Source organism: Trifolium pratense, linkage group LG6 (assembly GCF_020283565.1).
Source record: "Trifolium pratense cultivar HEN17-A07 linkage group LG6, ARS_RC_1.1, whole genome shotgun sequence".
Taxonomy (NCBI): Eukaryota; Viridiplantae; Streptophyta; class Magnoliopsida; order Fabales; family Fabaceae; genus Trifolium; species Trifolium pratense.
The window spans coordinates 18,676,083-18,684,222 of record NC_060064.1 but is presented as its reverse complement, the minus strand read 5'-3'; the positions used below and the strand labels follow the sequence as shown (position 1 = coordinate 18,684,222).

Here is an 8,140-nt window from a genome sequence, read left to right as displayed (position 1 = left end):
ATAAAAAGGGAGGTGAGTGTAATTCAAGCTTCTTTCGAGGAAGGAAAGTAAATTTTATTAAAACCGTTATCTATGTACGCATTATCAAAGAGAAACATTTTGGCGTATTATTGCCTTTGTATTGTAAAATTGTCCTCGTACGACGGAAACAAAATCATTCTCATAGGTAAAGACTAGGTAAAGGCTATGGCTATGGTTTGTATAATTTGATTACAATGTTTTTGTCTTGCCGTTATGAAGCCCTCAAATTTTCAAGGCCCTATGTGATGGTTCACCTTGTATATCCATAAACTGATATGCTTATTTTAAGTTAGAGACTCACACCTTAATTTTAATTGATAAGAGAGTGAGTATTACATTGAGTATTACAAAGTGAGTTTATTTATCTAATATGAGATATATGTATAGGATGGGATGTTCAGGGTGCCAACTTAATTGGTCGACACATTGTGGGTTTAGATCCAACATCCGTTGATATGTTAAATGCCACTTTAAAAGTAAAATAAAAATATTAAATGTCATTTTGATTATTTCATGCACCATAATAATTTTTCTTCCTCTTATTATTTTGATTTAAAAAAGGTAATACAAACTAATGTATTTATAGAAACAAAAAAAATTATACTTTTTTTTTTACTAAAAAAAAAATATACTTAAAAATAACATTTTTTACAATTTTAATTAAGAGGTCAACCACAAAAATTTCAAAAATAATTTTAGTATATTTGATTCCTTATTACAATTATCTTAATCTTTTTATTTTTTTGACAAAGCAATTATCTTAATCTTTTTATTTTTTGACAAAGCAATTATCTTAATCTTAGAAACACTTATTAGCATTTTCTTTTAAAATAAAATAGTACTTGCATCATTCTTGGACAACTGATAAGAAATCAATGATTAATACTTCAATCACTGATAAGAATAATCTTATAAAATTATTCCAGTCATGACAAATATATTTTAATCCTTTATGAAAAAAACTAACTTTAAATATGGAGTAATTAAGTTCACTCATTCTTAATTTTAATTATTGAACTGGTTAACATTTTTTTTTATTTACAATGGAGTTGATGATCGAACCTACGACCTCTAACATAATATCAAAATTCCTCACTAGACCAAATCTAATGGCTTATTGAACTGGTTAATTTTATTTACATTGTCTAAAAGAAATATATAAAGTAGGATTGCATACCTTAATGGTAGGATAAGAAATGATCTGAATAGGACCAACTGCAATGATAAATGTCCACATAACATATTTGTAGCACTTAAACATTTCCCAGAATGTTCTCTTAACCAAAGGTTGAATCTTGTATTTGTTCAACTTCTTGTATCCACTTAGCTCGATCAATAGGAATGGAATAGGGGCTATGGAATAAAACAAGCACAAGAATAGTGTGTTGTGGCAATGAAGAACAAAGTCAGATTTTTTGGCAGAGTAATTGAACCATAGTGTCTCACCAAAAGTGAGATTTCTAGCAAGTGCATATTTTGAATATTCTTCAAGGGTCTGGTAAGGGAGCATTGTGAGAGAGGGTGGAGGAAAAGTATTGAAATAGAAATAGAATATAGGAAGTATATAAGGTGAGGGAGAGATGAACTTTGTATGTTATATAGTTGGTGGCATTTAGGCACTGTTTGTTTTAGTTTCTTTTTAAAATAATTTTTATAGTGTGTGTGTTTTAGTTTTTTTTTTTTTTAACAAAGTTTTTATTTATTTAAAAGTTTCAAATGAAAAATTGGATTAAATAGATTATTTTAAAATGTCGTTTTAAGTATTTTATCATTTTGTTACAATATGAAACCGGAGTAGTATAAAGACAAATAAATGTTTTAATTAATTAAAAATTTAAAACTTTTGGTTCTTGTATTTCTTTGACTCTAGTGTAACTTTATCTGGTCGTTCTTGGGACGTCTTGTGCTAAGAAGACTTTTTGTTTATATATATCTCATTTTGGCTTGTTCAAAAAAAAAAAATTTTAAACTTTTATTTTGTATTAATCTTCTATTCTAAGGGGAAGGAGTCTAGTAATTTGAAATTCGATTGCAAAATAAGTAAAGTTTAACTAAAAATTATTCTTTCTCTTAATCGTTTTAAATAAGTCACTAACTACATGAGTCAAATTATGCAGGACTTTGGATTTGTTTCCTATTAAACTTCTCACTACCAAAACTAAACTTATAAGACCATATCTTTATAAATAAACTCATTTTAGGTCGTATCTTTATTGTATGTGACATGGGTCTCAATTTTATGTAGAAAAAAAAAATTGAAAAATCAAAGTATATGAAAGTTCAATTTTTTTTTTACTAAAATCACTTTTTTTTTTATCTTGGTCCCCCCGAAGTCAAAATTCTGGCTCCTCCCCTGCATGCAATGATTCCTCTCAGCTGCCGACCACCCCAACCCTCTTTTCCATGATGATGATTATTATTATCTTTGGATTTTCGGATTGTTTTTATGATGAAAACAAGCTAACAAATTATAATTTGTTTTTCTTATATTTTAAAGACGACCAAGATCATGGATTTCACCTATAACTTGAATTCCTAACCCTTTTTCAAACATACATTTGCTGTGTGAAAACCTTCTTATTAAACAAGTTATAAGTTACGAAAGTCTCTCCTGCAAGCTATCCTTTGTCATAGCGGTCGTTAATCGCCCCAGGTCCTCAAATTCAACCACTCGCAATACCCCTAAATGCACAGTTTGCCCACTACGCCTGCCATAGATGATAGAGATCGAGGTGATCGGTTCATCCTTTCGATTCTCACCACCACCTTAGAATTTCCAAGACAAACATCTACCCTCTGTGATATGTTTGCTAGTAATCACAATCAACATCAACACATAGGGAAATAATCACAAACTCACACTAAGATTACTCTCCATGACCTCAAGTTGTGGGTGGACTACTCACACCTTGACATGGTAACACTAATCTATGAACATATGAATGAAAACAATAACAAAGCAAGAACAACTAGAAAATAAACTAAGAACTTTTATTTGATAATATGCTTTGTTACAATACTTGCTTCATGTGTTTACAAGGGAAATGAAGCCTTTATATAGGCCCTCATAGCTGAGATTTTCATAGCCTTAAGGATAAATACAACTTAAATGAGCATAATGGTCATTAAGAGAGGGAAAACCAAAAGTTGTAACTGATTTTGTCTTCAGCAAAGCCTGTCACGGCCGTGTGGATTAGTGTTACAGCCATGGCAATATTTCTAGACACTCGAATATGATTTTCTGGCCCTGTCACGGTCGCGACAACTCTTCTAACCCTTGATCTTTGATTTCTTCAGCCTTTAAACAAAATGTAACGGGTGGAAATGACTTAATGCACGAAATTAACACTTTGGCCTTCAAGAGATAAACGAATAGAGAGGTAAAGAAAAGTCTCCTTGTAATGTGAATATATGATACATGAGATGTTTTGTATTCTAAAACATAATTATATTATTTTAAATTAAAATAAACTATAAAAAGTAAAAATGGATTTCAATTAAAATGATAAGAGTAAAAGTGGAAGAAAAAAAAGTTATAAGCTACATGAAATAATGTCTGAAAAATAAGTTATAAGTTAGTAAAATAAGTTATACGTTCGTGATGTAAACAAAAACTGTTATCAAACAAGTCTTTTAGCATATAAGTTATAATTTCATTTTTTGGTCTTACCAAACATATCATAATGTGATGGCTTGTAAATAGGTAACGATTAAATTGTACTATATGTTAAGTTATTGTTAAAAAAAAGTTGTTTGTTAAATTATTTTTTTTGGGTAAGGAAATAGTGGTATAGGGATTTGAACCCTAGTTTTTTTTTATGCGGATTTGATTTTGAACCTTATTGTTGTGTGTTAAGTTGAGCACGCTTCTTATAATTGAATTTTTTTTCTTTCCACTCCGTGTTTTTTTTTTCTACTCCTTATTTTTCCATTTTTGTTCTTGTATAGAAACTTCGAAATGCATTTTTCAAAGTTTTCTAGTTTAAATTCGGGAAAAATTCAGAAAACACATTCCGAAGTTTTTCCAAGGTAAGAAAATTTCGAAAAACGCATTCTGAAATATTTATTCAAAAGTAAAATTGGAAATTTGAGGGTAAAAAAGCATTACATGAGGTGGGAAGAGAAAAATTCCTTATAATTTAGCAAGGCAAACGCCCTTTTAGTAAACAAAAAAAACCATAATTTGGTGAGGTGCATTTAGTCATTTCAAATTGGGCTTAATTCCATAATAAAGCATGGTTAGGCCGCCATGCACAGTATCATTCCCTTTCCTTTCCTTTCCTATTCTTCAAAGTTCAAAGTTCAAACTCATTATTCATCAGAATCGCTTTTTCTACAACACACTTTTTTGACTCAAAAATTAAGTTTCTGCCTCGGCAAGATGAATATGGAGCCGAAGAAGATCGTGGATCTCCCTCAGGAACTGATAACTGAAATTCTGTTGAGATTACCGGTGAAGATTCTGTTACGTTTCAGGTGCGTCTCTAAATCATGGAATTCTCTCATATCCGATGATTCCCATTTTGCAACTTCACATTTTCAACTTTCCGCCTCACCTAAAAATAAAATTTTCTTCACAAGTTATGATGATGCTCCTGTAACCCTATCCATTGATTTTGATTCATCGCTTAATGATTATTCTGCAATTGCTTCATTAAGCCTCGATTTTTTGAATCCCGAATCTGAAATTGGAGGTTCGTGTAGAGGGTTTCTGTTTTTACACAATGAAGTAGGCTTCTGCCTATAACTATTGCCTCCTACTCCCAAGATTATATTGACAGGTTTTTGTATGGTTTCGGTTATGATTCGTCAACCGATGATTACTTGGTAGTTTTGGGGTTCAAAAAAAGCTATACCAATCTTGACTTGGAGATTTTCTCACTCAGAGCTAATAACTGGAAACAAATTGAGGTTGGTTCTCATTTGCCTTATACGTTTACTGATAGACCTACGTACATTTAAGATAAGAGTGATGCAAGAATACGCAGTGCATTCATCTTGGACTGTGACTTCTACCCATTATTTTTGGGCTCTTCCAGCTCCGGCTTTTTCCCCAGTATGCTTTACAAATTGTGGTGATCTAGTTGGAAGAAGTGGTAATGGTGGATTAGCCAAGTTTAATGACAAAGGAGAGCTGCTAGAGTATCGCACCTATCGTGATTGTTACTTTGAAAGATCCCAAATGACCGTGTATACAGAGTCTTTGCTTTCACTCCCTGGTAGCAGTGACCAAGGCTAAGAAGTTGACTTGTCATACAAAGAAGAAAGAAGAAGAACGTGATTGTGAAATATTCCCATTTACCATTTTATCGATGCTTGAGTAGTGATAGGCACAATAGTGAAGCTTCAAGAAGAAGAAGAAGAAGAAGAAGAAGAAGAAGAACGTGATTGTGAACACTGTCAAATAACCGATTATCCCAAAACCTTAAGGTGTTAGGATAGAGTCATATCAATGATTTTATATTATTTCTAACATGCCCCCTCACGCAAGAGCCCACTTGGGCTTGAAGCGTGGATAATGCATAGGCCCACCTACCATATGCTTAAATTCCACTTTTTTAATTAGAAAGTGAGGGGAGCGAGGATCGAACTCTAGACCACTTAGTCATAGAGGCTCTGATACCATGTCAAATAACCGATTATCCCAAAACCTTAAGGTGTTAGGATAGAGTCATATCAATGGTTTTATATTATTTCTAACAAACACATAGTATCCTGATATGATGCATGAGTAGTGATAGGCACAATAGTGAAGCTTCAAGAAGACAGAAAATAGTTGAGACTAGAGTTTGTGAATCCTTTGATTTCCCATGGTTCTGAATCATAAATCGTTCTCAGCTGCTCAAATACCAATTCACAAATGGTTAAGCTCTGAGGTTTCTCTCTTGTAGCTCTTTAGTTAACATAAAATTTATTTACTTAAACCTAGGGCCCGTTTGGCCTAGCTTTTTTTCTTTTTTTTTTTTTTACTTAAAAGTAAGAAGCTAGGCCAAACAACAATTTCTAAAAGCTATAATAATAAAAAAAAAACAGTTTCTATATTTTAGAAAAAATAATAATATATTATCAAATATATCTTTTCACCCTATTATAATAAAAACAACTTTTAACTTTTTTTTTATAAAACAAATTATGATTTACCAAACAATTTTAACTTTAGTTAAAAAACTATTATTTCTAGCTTTATGATTAAAAGAGCTTCTAAATCTAAAAAAAGTTATGCCAAACGAGCCCCTAGTAGGTTATACTTTATGCTTCTTGATTTATGCTTGAACGGTTGATTTTAATTTGTTTTAAATGGTAGTGCTTGATTTTGCTTGAATGGATATCCTTTCTTTATGTTATCTTTGTTGATATTGTGCTATATGTTTGAATGCATGTTGTGTTCTATTACGGCTTTGTTATGTATTATGAATACTGGATAGAAGGAAGGGTGGTGTGGTGGACTGGTGGTGTTTATGGGTTTGGAGTGATTTTGTTGGAACTTTTAAGTGGAAGAGGATATGAGTGAGGATTGTTGGTGGAGTGAGATTTAGTGAAGTTTTGGCTCCTAGGTTGATGATTTTTTCCGATGTGAAGGCTATTGTTAGATTAGCAAAAGTTGCTTTAGCTTGTGTTGGTATAATTCGAGGACTAGTTCAATAAGTTGCTCTCATATAACTGTAATTTTCATAAACTAGTGAAGCAGGCTGTTTTTCAATAAGTCATTGAAATATATGTCCTGTACAGCTGAAGTGTACTAGTTCTGTTTTGGAATGTATGCTTTCATGAAGAGTTTATATTGGATTGTGTTTGGGGTATATGTTGAAATATTTACTTTGAAGACTTTGCAGGCTTATGAAACTTTACCTGCATTTGTTGTTGTCATGTTATTTGCTTCATCTGTGGTGCCATATTTTAGAAATGTTGGGGTATATATCCGAATTACTTATATGCAACAGTATTATAAATTTTTTGAAGTGAGGTGTTTCATTATAATGTTTGGATATATCGAAATTGCAAACACATCCTCAAGTGTCTATTTACTTGGCCATTTTAATCTCCTAGTTCTCAAATGTGTTTTTCGTTGGACGCTGGGAATGCATTTGCATTTTCAATATGTTTAGGTACTACTAGTATAATACGGTGCCTCAAACATATGGGTATATGGGTTTGTTTTATTTCATGTGTTCAGGTTTACTAGGAGAATAATTCCAAGATTTCATAGTTATGGACCTTAAAATTATTTGACATTAACCTATTTATGCAGGTCTGTAATGGCAATACAAAATACAAATGAGATTTATGCAGGTTAAATTTAATAAGCTTGCGATGAGATTTATGCAGCTCCAGCAAAAGTTTCTAATTCGTATCATATTGTGAACATTAGCCAATACACTTGATCATATTTGTCCAAGAAGGATTTGTATATCTATTTGTTGAAACAAGATGCACCTGTTATTGTATAAACGTCGGTCGTGACTAAGGCTTGCACTACTGTTGTTGATCCCATTCATATTGATATTAGGAATGCATTCCGAGTATGCATATTGATTACTCCATCCGTCCCAAATCTTTAGTCTTTTTAGCTTTTTAATTTTGTTCCAAAACTTTAGTTCTTTTAAGAAATCAATACACATGATACTTTACCAGTTGTACCCTTACAAAAGTTAAAGCATTAATTAAATATATATTTTTCTCTTTCTTAATAAAGTAAGGATAAAAATGACTTTACTTATCATTTCTTAATCTCCGTGCAAAACTCCAAAAAAACTAAAGTTTTGGGACGGAGGAAGTATTGTTTATGAAGGTAGGGACTAATGCTAGTAAGGAGAATGAGATAGATGCCGTTCACAGTCCCTATTTATCTAAAAAGCAAAACATATGAACCAAAATGACAGAGTTGCCGGGTAGAGAAGCGCACACACATAACTTAAATAAAATTTAAAGATTAATGAATTAATTGATAATGATTGATATGACTAAATTATTTATAATTTGATTTTTACTATTGATGCGAGTGTGCCTATATATAAAAGATTTGGGGTTGTGTCCATAATAGAATTGCTCTGCCGGGTATTCCTATCACACTCGTTCGAAGGGTGTTCCTCATTTTTATTAAGAGGTTGCTATTTCAACA

The 8,140-nt window shown here is 31.9% G+C and overlaps 1 long non-coding RNA gene across 1 annotated transcript; it reads left to right on the top strand.

Moving 5' to 3' along the window:
* The first annotated feature begins 4,310 nt into the window (after nt 1-4,310).
* On the top strand, nt 4,311-7,627 carry LOC123888109. The gene is made up of 3 exons (XR_006801963.1): nt 4,311-4,497; nt 7,271-7,311; nt 7,348-7,627. It is a non-coding gene; the product is annotated as an uncharacterized LOC123888109 (long non-coding RNA).
* The last annotated feature ends 513 nt before the right edge of the window (nt 7,628-8,140 follow it).